Consider the following 16,879-nt stretch of genomic DNA (forward strand, 5'->3'; position numbering starts at 1 on the left):
ACAAAATACAGTTTTATTTTTGACACCCCATGCTTCAGAACAGTTAATTCCTAAGACAAAGTTCTCAAACCAGTGGACCTTAAGTCTAGGTCTCTAAGTCCTAGGTCCCTAGATCTGGCTCACAAATATGTTTTGTTTAACTGCATAATTGTTTACTTACTTTCTTGTCAATATTTGAAAGGGGCATTTCATGAAAAAAAAAAGTCTTTTAAAAGCATTTGAAGATTGGCAGTAGTAGCTGTGTACTGGAGCTGAATAGCAAATTCTGAGACTTGGAGTGCTGGGCTCTTAAGAACATAATGTTTTGTGGTTCTAATTTATCCAATGTTATCTGCGTAATTGGGTGGTTTCTCTAATCTTCTATCATGTCCTTTAATTAGTGCAACATTTACTCATCAAAGAAATTATTGGATAGGTCATGTACAAGAAATATTTCACTGAAATAGCCAGTACGTCAAGGTAAGCATAAAAATAGAGTGTAATTTTATTCCTTCCCATAAGGGGAGGAAGAGAAATCCCTCAAAAGCATTGTTTCTCAAAATGTGAATCCCAGCCCACTTGTAAAGGAATATTCAATCAGAATCTCTGAGTGTGGGAATTATAAAACCTTGAACATTGTTGTTATTTATGTTGTTGAAGTGTATTTTATTGACATGAAAAGTTTTCATATGTACATATATATTTTTATGAGAAGGTTGTAGAGAACTTTTACAGAAAAATATCTATGTATGCCTAATGTATTTGTGTCAAATTATACACCCTCATATGTTCTCATTCTTGTTCTCTGCTCCCCACCCCATCACAGTCATAGAGAAGGTCTAAAGGGAGCATCCTACCAAGTGATTTATCATCTCTGCCAGAATTACTCTAAATGTTCCTTATGTTTTATAAACATCTAGAAAGTTCTCATTGTTTGTGAACTATAGAAAATAGTTTTCCATAACCTGAGGTTATCTTCTATAATTGGTTAAGGCGGGAACATGTTTAAATATTGGTCCCTTAATCATCCAGTGGAGTTTTGGAGTTAGAAAACAATTTCAGCACTCCATTTCCTCTTATTTCATGTGCACCCCTGATTTCTAATTTTTCATTTTTGTGCTATTCATCATCTTCACATCGCCATGCAGCTCTTGCTTTAAGAGACATCAGCTGCTATCTTAGTCCTATCTACGGTTGTTGTTTCAGCTAGAAACTGTTCACTGTATTCAAGTGATAATGAAGTTAACTAAACGTAAATTCACAAATAGTGTGCAGTAGAGTATTTTTTTAAATGTAGAACTAATCTTACCTCCCAGGGAGTAATTATTTTTCTGGATGAAAATAATATTAGAATAAATATCACTATAGCCATATTTTTGGTTATTGCTAAAGGGTGTATTTCACATGGGCATTTTTAAAATAGTTATCACTATTGTAGAATTTAAGATTTTATGCTATAAGAAGGGCTTATTGCCCTAGCTGGTTTGGCTCACTGGATAGAGCGTCAACCTGCGGACTGAACAGTCCCAGGTTTGATTCCGGTCAAGGGCACATGCCCAGGTTGTGGGCTTGATCCCCAGTAGGGAGCATACAGGAGGCAGCCAATTAATGATTCTCTCTCATCATTGCTGTTTCTATCTTTCTCTCCCTTCTCCCTTCCTCTCTAAAATCAATAAAGATACATTTTTAGAAAATTAAAAAAGCGTCTATTAGCTTGATGATAGTGTGTGTGTGTGTGTGTGTGTGTGTGTGAGAGAGAGAGAGAGAGAGAGAGAGAAAGAGAGAGAGAGAGAGAGTGCGCGCGCACGAGCTGAATAACCCAGATCCAGTTCTTTGAACTCCTCTTCAACAGAACCACTCACCACAAGTTTTTACTTTATGAAAAATTTTCTTTTGAAATAGCCCTCCTCTGTCTGGCCAGCATGGCTCAGTGGCTGAGCATCAACCTATAAACCAGGAGGTCACAGTTTGATTTCCATTCACGGCACATGCCCAGGTGTGGGCTTGATCCTCAGTAAGGGGGCATGCAGGAAGCAGCTGATTGATAATTCTTGCTCATCATTGATGTTTCTATCTCTCTCTCTCCTTTCCTCTCTGAAATCAATAAAAATATACATGTTTTTAAAGAGTAAATAAATAATAAAATAGTTCTCTTTTGTGTCATTTCTGGTCCTCAGAAGACAACAGAATAAAGTCTCTGGACAAAGAAGTTGTCCACCAAGACAAATCTCTGGCAGACGTTTTGGATTCAGACCCCAGAATGAAGACAGCTATGCATCTGATGGAAGATTTGTTTCCTCAAAATGTTAACTTGCTGTAGCTAAACAGATAAAGAGGAAGGTGGTGTAGAGAACTGTCTGCTGCCCAGGATATGAAAGCAAGAGGGGATGAAGACAAGAAAGCAGTTGTTGGTCAACTGTCCTGCCTACTACAGTGTGTCTGTTCCCAAAGTGGAACTTCTAACATAATTAAAGATACCCCAGAAGAAGTGAATAAAGAAGAGGAGCAGGGAGATGTCAACAGGAAGAAGATCACACTGATGGGAAGCCTTACCCACAACCTTGAGACACTGCAGAAAGAGAAGGAATGTCTGCTAATAGCCATCAAGCTCAATAATGCCTTGGGAGAAGAGGTGGAGGCTTTGATCAGTGAGCTCTGCAAGCCCAGTGAGTTTGACAAGTACAAGCTATTCATTGGGGACTTGGACAAGGTGGTAAACCTGCTGCTCTTCTGGTGGAGGCACCTAGCCCACATGCAGAACTTCCTTATTGGCCTTGGTGAAGATGCCAGTAATTAAGAAAGGAGCCCTCTCAACAAGAACAAGAAGGTTCTGGCGAGGCAGCACAATGATTCCCAGGTGCTTAAGGATAACCTGGACCGAGGGAATATGTGGTCAATTGGCATTCTGGCCAATTACCTTTCAGAGGAACAACTCCTGGTTACTAGCACTTTGTGAAAAATGAAATCAACACTCCTCACTGAGCAGTGAAAACTGGAAAAGATAAAATGGGGCCAGGAATAAGTGAACTGTCTGCTGAAGAGTCTTCCCTCGGATTTCATTCCCAAGGCAGGGGCGCTGGCTCTCCCTCCAAACTTCACCAGTGTAATGTCTCCTCTTCGGAGATGTACTTTCACTGGTATTTTCTCAACATTAACCTCTCCACATTACCCTCTTCTAAAATGCCCAACTAAAATATCACCCTTTCTTTCAACACTATTTAATCTGAAAAATGTAACAGTAAAAAACATTGTTTAAATTATACAGCTATGGGCGGGGGTTCTGGATAAAAGAAAAATATTGTATCCAGGAAAAAAAGCCTGTTTTTATTTCCATATCATCCTTCATGATTGACCTTATGAGAACTTAAATGCTGCTCAGAACTTACTTGTTTCTATTATTACCTTCTAGTAGAATGAAAATTAATGAAACTGTGAGAATTGATTGGAGGGTGTTTGATTGGTTCTTTTCCTTTGCATTTCTGTCTGTTATTTTTGTTTTGAGGTATTATTTACTTTTCCTTCTGTTTCATCTATTTCTAAAATTATGTCTGAGTTTCTTTTTTATATTGTTGCAGTTAGGTTTATGTAAAAGAAATTTTCATCTATGTATTAGTCATTTTTCTTCTGAATGCATAAAATCTCCATCTCCTTTTTCAAATTCAGACCTTTATAACCCCCTTCTTTTATATTTTTAGTGTCACCAATTATCTTTATTTACATTCCTAGTTCATTTCTAAATTGAAGTAGCTATTGTCTTCTTCCTCTCTCTGTTATTACCTCCTTTAAACTTAATGTGATATTTAAGTATATAGTACCTTATTCTAAAAATGGTTATAATATCCTGTTTCTGTCTGCCTGTTGGTGATCTTACTCAAAGATTTGTTCTTTGTTTCAGGTATAATAACCACCTTGAGTATTTCCTGAAATAGGGTCTTCTGGTGATAAATTTCATCACCTTCTGCTCTAGCTGGCTTGGCTCAGTGGATAGAGCATTGGCCTGTGGACTGAAGGGTCCCAGGTTTGATTCCAGTCAGGGGCACATGCCTGGGTTGCAGGTTCGGTCCCCAGTGGGGGGCATGCGGGAGGCAGCCGATCAGTGATTCTCTCTCATCATTGATGTTTCTATCTCTCTCTCCCTCTTCCTTCCTCTCTGAAATCAATAAAAATATATTTTAAGAAATTTCATCACCTTCTCTATGTCTGACTAAGTCCTTAGTTCTTGCATATCTAAAAAATACCTTTGCTAGATATATTAATTTTTGTTGGTAATTTCTGTCAATAGGTTGAATATTTGATTCCACTCTCTCCTAGCTTGTAGGGTTTCTGCTGAGAAATCCAATGATAACTTAATGGACTTTCCTTTATTGGTTACTGTCTTTTATTTCCTGGCTGCCTTGAAAATTCTTTCTTTGTTGTTAATTTTTTGACAGGTTTAACACAATGTGCCTTAGAAAATGCCTTTTTGGATTAATGTCATTAGGTGTTCAGTTTGCTTCTTGGATTTTAGGATCTAGCTTTTTCCATAGCTTTGCAAAGTTCTCGTCAGTTATTTGAATAGGCTGTCCATTCTTTTATCCCTCTCTTCTTCTGGTATGTCTATTATTCTTATATTGCTCTTTATGATGGAATCAGATAGTTCTCAAAATGTTCTTGCACTTTTTTATGTTCAAGTCTCTCTCTTCCTTCTGCATCATTTCTAAATTTCTATCTTCAACATAACTAAGTCTTTCCTCCATCTGGTCAGCTTTATTTCCTAAGCTCACTAGTTTATCCTTTATCTCTTTTATTGAGGTCTTCATCTCCAGAATTACTATTTGGTTCTTTTTTAAAGTTTCAATCTCTTTTGTAAAGTATTCTTTTTGTTCATTGATTTTATTTCTGAGTTCATTAAACTGCCTATCTGTGTTTTCTTTCTGTTTATTTTCTGGAACTCCCCCTCCCCCACCCCTTTTTTTTCCAGAGCTGCACTGTGACCTTGTTTTTTCATGGTATTAATGGATTTCTTCTCTCACTGGGCATCTATGTGTTAGTGGTAGGCTCTGGTAGGCTTACAAGAAGTCCTTCTATTGTTTTCTAGTAGGTAGTGCTGAAGCACAAGATATTTAGTTCTCTTGCACTGTTCTGACTTTTCAGATCTCTATGGGATGATGGATAATGCCTGGTGTTCCCGGGTGGGCATCACCTCTGTATTCAAGACATCTCCATCTCAGGGGATCAACACTGAGGGGGGATGTGGTGGGTGATAGGGTTCCAAATCCATAAAATATCAGTGCTGTACTCTGCAGCCAGACACTGCTTCAGTGCAGCCTTGATGGGTGGACTTGGAGTTACCTAGGGAAAAGTGGTTGCTTCCTTTGTTGTTTTGTTCCCCCAGTATTGGTGACTGGCAGACCTCAGTGGCTTCCCCTCTATATCTCTACATGACCCTCGGATTAGTTGCAGAATGTGCCTGTTGCTCCAAGGAAAAGACGTTTCTGTAGTAGCATTTCTCAGGTTTTCAGATAATGTGCCATGCAACACAACACTCACTGCTATAACTTCTCCTGTGGCCTGCTGTTAGCTCTGGCAACGTGAGGGGAGAAGAGCTCTGGAGAGGGTGAGGGAAGGCAGGCAGGCTCTGTAAGTTTGTTTCTCTGTCTGGAATGGCAATATCTGGACAACCATGTCTACAATTCTGAGCTTTGTCTCTGCCAAGGTCACTGGGTTCAGCTGCAGTACATACTGAGCTACAGGGAAGCTCATTATATCTCTCTGCACCTCCGGACAGAAGGGAGTACCAGTGGCCACCTGATTCCTTTCTTATCTGGAGACACAAGATATGAGCTTCAAGATATGAGTTCCAGCCTGCGAGCCTTGGGGTGCGTCCTTGACACCAGCTAAGCTCTTCTCCCTTCCCACCTCCGGGGTTTGCTCCCATTTGCCCAACTTCAGATGTTTTAATGCGCAGATCTCTTTGTACGTTAAACAGGGAATGCTTTGTTGAATTATAGCTGTTCAAATTGTTGGAACTTCAAGGGGACCTCTCATGCTGCCATTTCTCTGACGTTGCTCACTTTTTCTTTTTTTAGCCAATATGTAGTGCTATTGTGTGTATATTTTGTGTATTTGATAATTTTTATTAATTCTAGTTTCTCGTTAAATAAATTTGACATTCTTTTCTGTAAAGTTTTCCCTCACTTTTTGTACATTTTAAAAGGTAGTGTCTTTTTTATTGAATTTATTGGGGTTACACTGGTTAATAAAATTATACAGATTTCAGAGGTACAATTTTATAATGCATTTTCTGTTTATTGTGTGTGCACCACCCCAAGTCACGTCTTATTTCATCACTTTATCACCCCTTTACCCGCTCCTACCTCCCCCAACAGCTCTGTCCTACTGATAATCACCATACTACTATCTATCTATGAGTAGTTTGTTTATTTGTTTGCTTAATCCCTTCAGTTTTTTCACCTAACCCCCACATCCCCTTCCCTTTGACAATTGTCAGTCTGTTCTCTGTATCTATGAGTTAATTTTTATTTGTTTATATTGTTTATTAGATTCCATATATAAGTGAGATCATATAATACTTGTCCATCTATGCTGTCACAAAGGGTAAGGTTTTATTCTTTTTATGGCCAAGTAGTATTTCATATTGTAAAAATACCACACCTTGTTTATTCACTCATATACTGACAGGTACTTGGGTTGCTTCCAAATCTTGGTTACTGTAAATAATGCTGCAATGAACATAGGGGTGTATATATTCTCTCAAATGAGTGTATTGGGTGTATTTGGATATATTCCCAGAAGTGGTTCACTAGGGTCATAAAGCAGTTCCATATTTAAATTTTTAAGGTAATGCCATACTACTTTACAGAGTGGCTGCACCAATCTTCATTCCTTCTAACAGAGTACAAGAGTTCCCTTTTCTCCACATCCTCACCAGTACTTGTGTTTGATTTATTGATGATAGCCATTCTGATAGGTCTGAAGTGATATCTCATTGTGCTTTTAATTTTCACTTCTCTGATGACTAGTGATGTTGAGCATCTTACCTAATAATAGACAAACATGCAAATTGACCATACCTTCACTAGGCCCAACACCAGCCATGCCCACCAACCGATCCAGAGATGTGCATATTAACCCAACAAAGATGGTGGAGGCCAGAGCCGGGATACTTGCCTTGCAGCCACAGCTACCATGCAAGCATCCCAGCTCTGGCTGCTCTAGGCTTATTGGAGACCCAGAAGCCAGGGAAGACAGAGAAGTCCGGCTCCAGTGCCTGATGCTGGCTGAGGCCTGGGAGATGAAGAAGCCACCTACCCCGTGATCCCAGTCTGAAGCTGGTCGGAGAAGATGCCTGCCCCATGATCCCAGGCTGCAGCTGGCTGGAGAAGCTGCCTGCCCCACATGTGCCTGCCCCATGTCCTCAGGAGGACTGAGAAGCCGGGCCCCAGCGCCTGAGGCTGGCTGCAGCCTAGGAGACAAAGAAGCCGCCTGCCCCATGATCCCAGGCTGCAGCCAGCCAGAGAAGCTGCCCACACTGCATCACAGGGGACACGAGAAGCCGCCCACCTGTGGTCCAGGCGCCAGTGCCTGCGGCTGGCTGTGGCCCAGGAAATGGGCAAGCCACCCGCCCCGAGGTCCCAGGCTGCAGCCACCCAGAGAAGCTGCCAGCCCTGTGGTCCAGGGCGCCAGTGCCTGTGGCCCGGGAAATAGGTTCCCTCTTCTCCTACCGCAGTCATTACTTCAATATCCCCCTTCTGAATTTCTCTCCTGTGCCGCAACCCAACTCCACTTTTCATCGGAAGGATACGGAACAAAGCAGAGTTAAAAGCTTACATTTTTAAGCTGGTAAGGTTGGTACTTAAACATATAAATGGAGAACTAGAGTCCTTAAGGTAACACAGGCTACAAAGGGGTGGGGGGGCAGGACAGGGACAGGGCATGCCATATTATATCCAGCAATCCATATGGGGACTGAAAACTTTGCAATGATGACAATTAGTGAAGATATGAATCAACTAACATAGTTAACAAGGACAATTCTTCCATCTTTGAAAATATCTACATCAAATCTGTTTAAATAGATTTTCATCAGCATAATCTAACACATTCTGACAAGACCACCACCACCAATGTGGTCAGTGTTGTGCTAATAAATGTTTACCAACTGGCTCTCAATCAAAGAAAACAAGACTCTGATTTATACTGTCTGCCAATTTCTGTGGCATAAATTCTCCTTCCAAGGCTAATTTCAGCTGCTAATGTGATGCCACTAAATGCAGAGATGAGGAGAAACATGCAGTAATACACTATTATATTCTACCAGAAAGACCCAAAAAATATAATGTCAAGAGTCAGAACAGTAAAGTGTAGTAAATAATTGAGGAGTGATGAATGTAGAGTATGTATTTCCTTTGAGGAATAGAACTTTAATACATAAGCAACTGTTACGATGGTTAATGATGGCAAGAAAAAAACACACCATGATCTAATCTAATAAAAGAGAAACATGCAAATCCCCCGAGGGCTCCTGGGCTGCCAGAGGGATGTCTGACTGCTGGGGATTGGGCCTAAACCACCAGGCGGTCATCCCCTGAGGGGTCCCAAATTGCAAGAGGGCACAGGCTGGGCCGAGGGACCCTCCCCAAGTGTGTCCACCGGGCCTCTAGTCTTCTCATATGTCTAATGACCATCTGTTTGTCTTCTTCGGAGAAGTATCTATTCTGATCCATTGACCATTTCTTTATTGACTTCTTTGGTTTTTGGTATTGAGTTTTATAAGTTCTTTAAAATTTTTTTATATTAACCCTTTATCAGATGTATCATTGGCAAATATGTTCTCCCATCCAGTGAATTATCTTATCATTTTGTTGATAGTTTACTTTTCTGTGCATAAACTTTTTTATTTTAATCCCATTGCTGCAACCTTTTGCAGCAAGGATTCAGGATCAGGAAAAGGGGCTGTACACAATGAATACACTAGACAGGAAATATGAATTTAGAAGGCATGGGGCAGCCAAGCAGAAACCTTTCTCTCTAGCGGAGAGACTCTCTGAAACCCTGGACCCATCAGCTTTTATTTACTTGAATACACATTTTCCCATTAGGAATGCAAACAGATATATCAATGCTAAAGTTTGGTAAACAATAAAAGTATTATCAGGTTAGGGGATTGTCTTCAGCCATCTTGCCAACAGCAGGGTAATATAATGCTGATTTTCAGCCCTGCTGAATATCAAAGTTCATTAGCTTTCCAGCGGACTTCTCACATTTATATGTTAACTACTGTTGGTCTTTGCCTCCGGCACCCATTTTTTACTTTTTATTTTATTCCCCTTGCCTGAGACAAAATATCAGAAAAAAAATATTGATAAGAGAAATGTCCAAGATTGTATGGCCTATGTTTGCTTCTAGTATTTTTATGGTTTCACAACTTACATTTAAGTCCTCAATCCATTTTGAGTTTATACTTGTGTATGGTTTAAGAAAGTGATATAGTTTCATTTTTTGCATGTATATGTCCAATTTTCCCAACACCATTTATTGCATAGGCTATCTTTACACCATTTTATGCTTTTGCATTCTTTGTCATACATTAATTGACTTTGAAGGTGTGTATTTATTTTTGGATCTCTATTCTGTTCTATTGATCTAAGTGTCTGCTTTTATGCTAGTACCATGTTGTTTTGATTACTGTGGCCATGTAATATAGTTTTATATCATGTAGCATGATTCTCCCAACAAGAGGACATAAGTGTTGTAAACATTTATGCATCCAACATAGGAGCACCTAAACATGCAAAGAAAATATTTATGGGCTTACAAGGGAAAGACTGGCAGTAATGCAGTCATAGTAGGGGATTTTAACACCCCATTGACAATGGATAGATCTTTCAGACAGAAAATCAACAAGAAAATGGTGGCCTTAAATACCACACTAGATCAGATGAATTTAATTGATATCTCCAGAGCATTTCACCCCAAAGCAGCAGAATATACCTTCTTTTCAAGTGCAAATGGAACATTTCCTAGGATATACCACATGTTAATACACAAAACACGTCTCAATAAATTTAAGATTTGAATCATATCAAGCATCTTCTCTGACCAAAATGGTATAAAACTAGAAATCAACCACAAGAAAAAAACTGAAAAATACACAAAGACATGGAGGATAAATCATATGTTGTTAAACAATGAATCAATTAACAATTGAAATCAATTAACAATTGAGATCAAGAAAGAAATCAAAAAGTACCTTGAAACAAATAAAAATGACACCACAACAGCCAAAAACCTATGGGACATTGTGAAAGCTGTACTAAGGGGAAAATTCATAGCATTACAGGGCTATCTCAAGGAACTAGAAAATCTCAAATAAATAATCTAACTTTACACTTAAAGGGATAGAAAAAGAACAGCCAACAAAGACAGGAGTGAGTAGAAGAAAGGAAAAAATAAAGATCAGAGCATAAATAAACAAAATAGAGTCTATAAACAATACAAAAAATCAATGAAACCATGAGCTGGCTCTTTAAAAATAGAAAAATGATTGACGATCCTTCAAGAAAAAAAGAGAAGACCCAAATAAATAAAACCAGAAATGAAAGAGGAGAAGTAACAACTGACTCTACAGAAATACAAGAGATGGTAAGAAAATATTATGAACAATTATATGCTAAAAAAATTGAACAATCTGGATGAAATGGATACATTCTTAGAAACATGAAGTCTTCCAAAACTGAATAAAGAATATTCACAGATTCTGAAAAGATAAATTACAATTAGTGAAATGTAAGCAGTAATAAAAACATTCCCAATAAATAAAAGTCCTGGACTGGATGTCGCCACAGGTGAATTTTACCAAACATTCAAAGAAGAGCTAACACCTATCCTCAAACTTTGCCAAAAATTTCAAGAGATGGGAAGACTCCCAAGCTCATTTTACTAGGCCAGCATTATCCTAATTCCAAGCCAGACAAAGAAACTACAAAGAAATAAAATTATACACCAATATCCCAATGAACATGAATCTAAAATCCTCAACAAAATATTAGTAAACTGTATCCAGCAATATATTACAAAGATCATACACCATGATCAAGTAGGATTGATTCCAGTGATGCAAGGTTGATAAAATATTCACAAAACAATGAACGTGATACACCAAATAAAATTAAGGATAAAAAACCACATGCTCAGCAATGTGGGAATAGAAGGAACATACCTCAACATAATAAAACCCATATATGACAAACCCACAGCCAACATTATACTCGGGCAAAAACCACAAGAGTTTCCCTTAGGATGGAAAAAAGACAGGGATGTCCGCTTTCACCATGCTTATTCCACACTAGAGTTCTGGTCCACAGATTCGTGCACAGGTGGGGTCCCTTCATCTGGCCAGCAATCAGGTCCTCTTGCCAAGAGGGGCCAGCGGGCCAGAGGGGAGGACCATGGGAGGTTGGCTGTGGGAGCGCACTGACCACCAGGAGGCAGCTCCTGTGTTGAGTGTCTGCCCTCTGGTGCTCAGTGTGTGTCATAGCAACTGGTAGTAACAGTCACTTAGGGTTTTATATATATAGATAGTACTAGAAGTCCTGGCCAGAGCAATCCAACAACAAGAAGAAATAAAAGGCATCCTAATTTGAAAGGAAGAAGTAAAACTGTCATTATCTGCAGATGACATGATACTGTGTTTAAAAAACTCTAAATATTTCAGTAAAAAACTTCTAGAACTGAAAAATGAATTCATTAAGGTAGCAGAATACAAGCTAAATGTCCAGAAAGCAGTTGCATTTTTATACACCAATAGTGAACTATCAGAAAGGTAACTTAAAAAACAATCCCATTCACAATTGTTTCAAAAATAAATACCTAGGAATAAATTTAACCAAGGATACAAAAGAACTATACTCAGAAAATTATAAGACATGAAGAAAGAAATCGAAGAAGATACAAATAAGTGAAAGCATATACCGTGTTCATGGATAGGCAGAATTAACATTAAAATGTCCATGCTACCCAAAGTAATCTACAGGTTCACTAAAATGCTTATCAAGAAACTGTAATCAGAACCAAAGTTTGACTGCCTGCCACTATGAAAACCAAATACATGAGAAAGATGCTGGTGAAAAAGGAAAGAGTTTTATTCAAGTGCTGGTCACCTGAGAAGATGGAGGACTCTTGTCCAAAGTACATCTCAACATCTCAGTGCAGACAGAGATTTTTATTAGGATGGAGAGGTAAAGCAGAACATAGAAACTAAGGATGGTGTGCATCATCCTGATCTTTGTCATTTTGGTTCTACGTCATCCTGGTTCTATAGTTGAAGGTCAACAAATCTCACGAGATTGGGATGATTGAAGGTTGGAGTCTGCATCTTCTGAAGTTAGTTCCTAGAATTCTTATACAAACATGCTGTTTATCTACAAGCTACATATTAGTCAGAGTCAGAATTTACAGAAATAATCCCAAAAGAATAGTGGGACGGGTTACAATTCCCACTGTTACAATTCCCCAATGTCATTTTTTCTTCCATTTCCATAAAAGTTATGTGGTTGTAGCCAAAATATTTCAGAAAAGAATTCAGGATATAGTCTAGTTCAGTGGTCGGCAAACTGCGGCTCAGCAAACTGCAGCTTGCGAGCCACATGCGGCTCTTTGGCCCCTTCAGTGTGGGTCATCCACAAAATACTGGCTCTTCCACAAAATACCGATTTCTGCGCATGGGCCACGAAGTTTCAATCGCACTGTACGTGTGTGCCCGCACGTGGTATTTTGTAGAAGAGCCACACTGAAGGGGCCAAAGAGCCGCATGTGGCTCAAAAGCTGCAGTTTGCTGACCACGGGTCTAGTTCATAAGTGAAAAGTAAAAATTTACAGACAATTAACTGAAATAGAGTCTAATATTCATAACTATATATTATTGGAACTATATAGATTTATTGGAACACATTTTTCTCCTAAAATCACCCTCATTTTTGTCAAAGAGCCAAGTCAAGACTAATTCATTTACTATATTAAGTACAGTTTCAATTTGGCCTGATTATTTGCATAAACACAACAAGAATAGCAATTGATCATATAGGCTTTTAAAATCTGCTTTGTTCTCTCAGAGAAAAGAACTCAAGCCACAGAGTTGTCATCAGGCTTTGCCTGCAATGCCTATAGGTTTGGGTAAATTCCTCAAGTTCTTGAGATCTCCAAAATGTCTTGAGATTCTTTCCTTGCCAACTCCCAGGAAAGCAACCTTCAATCCTTACCTGGAAAGATTGCCATGAAGCATATGAATAAGCAAGGAACCATGACATTTTTCCAACAGGCTTCTGTAGGCTTCTTTACTGACATCCAAAGTCTAGGCAGATCTTTCTCAAATATGACATTTCAGTCAGTCTTGCTTAATAAAACAACAATTGGAAACTGGCTTTATGTGTCCTATTATGAAGAAATCAGATTCCTATTGGATTAATGCAAACAAACATAGTTACATTGAAATAATAATACTCATTAAGAGTGCTTAAATTCTAGAGGGATAAAGTAAGGAGAAAATATAAATGCTTTAATATTGCTTAGCAAGTACAATTTACCAAATTGCTCTAAGAAAACAAACACATTCTTCAAAATCAACCATACTTTGAAAAAAATCATAATATAATTATCTTTAGTTTATTCAATCTGTAATTGATTCTTATTTATCCTTATTATTTGCCAGTATGTCTATGAATCCAGTTATTCCTTGGAGTTCTATAAATTTTCATCCAATTCAAAGGTATGATTAGAAAATTTATTCTCAAAAATTCATATTTTAGAAGTCAGAAGATGCAACATTTTTTCAAATGCATCAGAGTAAAACAATGACTGTCTCTAAATGACAAAAAAAAATACTTAAGAGATCTAAGATGGCTGCCAACAGGATGGCGACTGCAAGATAGTGTGTGAGTGAGAGAACAAAAGGAGAGTGCATGGACATGTGGAGAGTGTCTGTATTTGTGAGAGAGGGACAGCTATATTCCACAAGACTGTTGGGGACTGGCAGACCAGGCTCCCCTGGCTGGGCAGCCTCTACTGCTGCTGAAATCTCTCACTGAGTGGTCAGCTCTGCTGCAGAGACCATGCCATCTTGAAGGGGAAGCTGGCTGTGATTGGAAGCCCAGCTGTACCTTCAACTGGGGAGACCTCGGATACCTCCTGGGACACTACAACCACAACACCCAGGAACCAGCTGCCTCAGCTGAGAACCTACGAATACCAGGACTCCAGACTCCCCAACTGACCACAGGTGCCTAAAGAGTCTGTCCAGGGGGATACAAAGTGGCGCCAATTATGCAGATGGGCCCTGTGCCATCTCACAGAGGAGATAGAAGGAACAGCTGAATCAAACAACACCCACTTGGAAGTGGCAAATTAAACACAGCTGGTGATGCAATCCATGGATAGAAAGGAGAAAGTCAACGCAGGAGAGAGAGAACGACAGAAGCAGACACCCTGAGAGGAGCAATCATGGAAAGACAAAGCAATAGCCTCCATACAAAGAAAAGGAGGAAACACCAGAAAAGAAAGTAAACAAAATGGAGGCAACCAATATGTCAGAGAAAGAATTCAGAGCAATGGTCATAAGGACTCTGAAAAGGTTGGAAGACAAATTCAACAATATGTGTAAGAACCAAGAGGAAATGAAGAACCAAGAAGAAATGAAAAATGACATCACTACAATAAAGAATGCAATAGAAAGCATCAACAGTAGACTAGAAGTGGAGGGCCACATCAGTGAGCTAGAAGACAAGATAGGAAAAAATACCCAAGCAGAGCAGCATCTAGAAAACAAAATTTAAAAAACAGGAGGAGAGCCTAAGCGAACTTTGGGACAACATGAAACAAAATAACATCTGCATAACAGGGGTACTAGAAGGAGAGAAAACTGAGCAGGAATAGAAAACCTGCTTGAAGAAATATTGACAGAAAACTTCCCTGATATTTTATAACCACCAAACCAGCAATGCAAGAAATGCTAAAAGAGTCTGTTGTAAAAAGAAGAAATAGGAAGGAAAGAAGGAACACAGGCAAAAGAATAAAAATGGCAACAAACAAGTACGTATCAATAATAACTTGAAATGTAAGTGGAATAAATCCTCTAGTTAAAAGACATAGGGTAGGTGAGTGGATAAGAAAACATGAAACATATATCTGCTGTCTACAGGAAACCCACCTCAGAACAAAGAGCTCACAAAGACTGATGGGGAAGGGATGGAAAAAGGTTTTACAGGCGAATGGAAATGAAAAGAAAGCTGGGGTAGCAACATTTATACCTGAAAAATGAGACCTCAACATGAAGGCCATAATAAGAGATAAGAAAGGCCACTTCGTAATACTAAAGGGAGCAATTCAACAAGAAGATATAACTCTGGTAAACATGTATTCATCCAATACAGGAGCACCCAAATACATAAAAAACTTCTGGAGAATATCAATGAAGAGATTAACAGCAATACAGTCATAGTAGGGGACTTTAACACCCCACTTCACTGGATAGATCTTCCAGACAAAAACTTAACAAGGAAACAGAGACTCATCAATCCTAAATGACTCACTAGATCAGATGGACTTAATTGACATCTTCAGAACATTTCACCCCAAAGCCACAGAATATACATTCTTCTCAAGTGCACATGGGTCATTTTCAAAGATAGACCATATATTTGGACACAGGCAAAGTCTCTTCAAATTCAAGAAGATAGAAATCATATCAAGCATCTTTTCAGGTTATATTGGCATAAAACTAGAAATCAACTGCAATAAAAACAATTAAAAAATCAAACATCTGGAAGCTAAATACCATGGTATTAAACTATTATTGGGTTACCAAAGAGATCAAAGAAGAAATAAAAGGCATCATGGCAACAAATGACAATGAAAACAAAACAATCCAAAATCTATAGGACACAGTGAAAGCAGTCTTGACAGGGGAGTTCATAGCTCTACAGACCTACATCAAAAAACAAACAAAACAACGGTAATAAATTATCTAACCCTAAAACCCAAAGAGTTAGAAAGAGAGAAACAAGAAAAGCCCAGCGTAAGCAGAAGGAAGGGAACAATAAAGATCAGAGTGGCAATAAATGAAATAGAGACAAAAAAAAACAACAATACAAAAGATGAACAAAACCAAGAGCTGGTTATTTGAAAGGATAAACAAGGTTAATGAACCTCTAGCCAGACTCACCAAGAAGCAAAGAGAGAGGACCCAAATAAACAAAAGCTGAAATGAAAGAGGTGAAATAACAACCGATCCCATAGAAATACAAACAATTATGAAAAAAATACAATACAACTCTATTCCAACAAAATGGACAACCTAAATGAAATGGACATATTCTTAGAAAAATACAAGCTCCCAAAACCCAATCAAGAGAATCAAACCTGAATAGGCCAATAACTAATGAAGAAATTGAAGGAGCAATAAAAAATTTTCCAGCAAACAAGAGCTCTAGTCCAGATGGTTTTACAGGGGAGTTCTACCAAGCATTCAAAGAAGAATTAAACCTATCCTACTTAGACTATTCCAAAAAAATTAAGAGGAAGGAACATCTCCAAGCTCTTTCTATGAAGCCTGAATTACCCTACTCCCAAAACCAGATAAATACACCACAAAGAAAGAGAACTACAGGCCAATATCCTTGATGAACATTAGATGCTAAAATCCTCAACAAAATTCTAGCAAATCAGATCCAGCATTACGTTAGAAAGATCATACACCATGACAAAGTGAGATTTACTCCAGGGATGCAAGGCTGTTGCAATATTTGCAAATGAATAAACATGAAACATCAAATAAACTGAGAGACAAAAATCACACAATCATATCAATTGATACAGAAAAGGCATTTGTCAAAATCCAACACCCCTT

General features: G+C 38.6%; 1 pseudogene; it reads left to right on the top strand.

Annotated features, from left to right (window-relative positions):
• The first annotated feature begins 418 nt into the window (after positions 1–418).
• Positions 419–7,297, top strand: LOC102771557 (annotated as a pseudogene).
• The last annotated feature ends 9,582 nt before the right edge of the window (positions 7,298–16,879 follow it).

Source organism: Myotis davidii, unplaced genomic scaffold (genome assembly GCF_000327345.1).
Source record: "Myotis davidii unplaced genomic scaffold, ASM32734v1 scaffold322, whole genome shotgun sequence".
NCBI lineage: Eukaryota > Metazoa > Chordata > Mammalia > Chiroptera > Vespertilionidae > Myotis > Myotis davidii.